This window comes from Lissotriton vulgaris, unplaced genomic scaffold (genome assembly GCF_964263255.1).
Source record: "Lissotriton vulgaris unplaced genomic scaffold, aLisVul1.2 SCAFFOLD_301, whole genome shotgun sequence".
NCBI classification, from domain to species: domain Eukaryota; kingdom Metazoa; phylum Chordata; class Amphibia; order Caudata; family Salamandridae; genus Lissotriton; species Lissotriton vulgaris.
The window spans coordinates 486,590-487,753 of record NW_028244321.1 but is presented as its reverse complement, the minus strand read 5'-3'; the positions used below and the strand labels follow the sequence as shown (position 1 = coordinate 487,753).

At 39.7% G+C, this 1,164-nt stretch overlaps 1 non-coding gene across 1 annotated transcript; it reads right to left on the bottom strand.

Moving 5' to 3' along the window:
• Positions 1 to 328: 328 nt before the first annotated feature.
• Positions 329 to 410, bottom strand: TRNAS-AGA (transfer RNA serine (anticodon AGA)). Its single transcript has one exon. It is a non-coding gene; the product is annotated as a tRNA-Ser (tRNA).
• Positions 411 to 1,164: the final 754 nt, after the last annotated feature.

The window sequence follows — 1,164 nt, the reverse complement described above, 5'->3', positions numbered from 1 at the left end:
TAGAAAAGAAAATGCAGTTTTATGAAGTGTGTTTGCCTAATCCAGCTAGCACTTTTATTTTATTTCTCTATTTGCTTCTTTTATTGGTAAAGTAAGTTTCAAGTGCATGCACAGGTATGACCGAGAGAGCCAGGGTATAATAATTTGAAGCGTTTGCACCAGCGCTAATGAAGGACGAGAGTTATAGCAAAGATATGAAAGGGGGAGCGATAATAAATATGTGCTATGGCAATAGTGACACCAAAATAAGCCACCTATTTATAAAACTGACATGGGAGAAATACTAAAGGTTAACTTCTGAAATTGTAGCCGATGTTAAAAAGATTCTCGTTGTCGGCAGGATTCGAACCTGCACGGGGAGACCCCAATGGATTTCTAGTCCATCGCCTTAACCACTCGGCTACAACAACTGACTGTCAGGCGTGTGCACATAATCTGTATGCAAGTTTTCAAGGTGTCCCACAGCAAATTCCTGATATTCTGCAATGCACTTTTTAAAAATAATGTTTTTTTCAGCAGGCACTTTCTCTCCTAAAAACAAAAATTGCATGCGTATATCTCTAGTTTGGAATACCATAGGCTTGCATGCATACTCTCATGGGTCACTCAAGTTTTTTGGACCCTATTGCACTCTGTTTTCGTGCTGCTTTTAGTATATGGCCCATATTACAGAAGTCTACCATCTTTGAGTATTTGAGGCTCCTTTGTAAGTGCTTTATATTTTTTCCTTGAAGAGCTATATAATAAAGGGGTCCGGGAAAGATTGCATTTATGGAAGATAAAAGAAGGCCTACTTGTCTCACCAAATGCTGTAGAGAAACCTGATATTTTACTCATGTTATCCTTAGTTCGTTTTTGTTAGACGTTGCATTCTTAAGGTGGTCCTAACCCCACCTTATTGCTTTTCACTTCCGCATTTTGCTGTATCTTTTTGTTGGCTTGAGGACTCTGATCACTTTATCGCTACTAATCAGTGCTGAAGTGCACGTGCTTCTTCCCTAATCATGTGTATAATTGGAGTATACCTGACTGACAGATTTAATTTACTTGAAAGCCCCTTGTAAAGTGGTATACCATATACCCAGGGACTGATTGTGCCGCCCAAAGAAATAGCATTTCAAACCTGTCTCAAGCCTGCTACTGCAGTGCCTGTGCTGCAGTGTA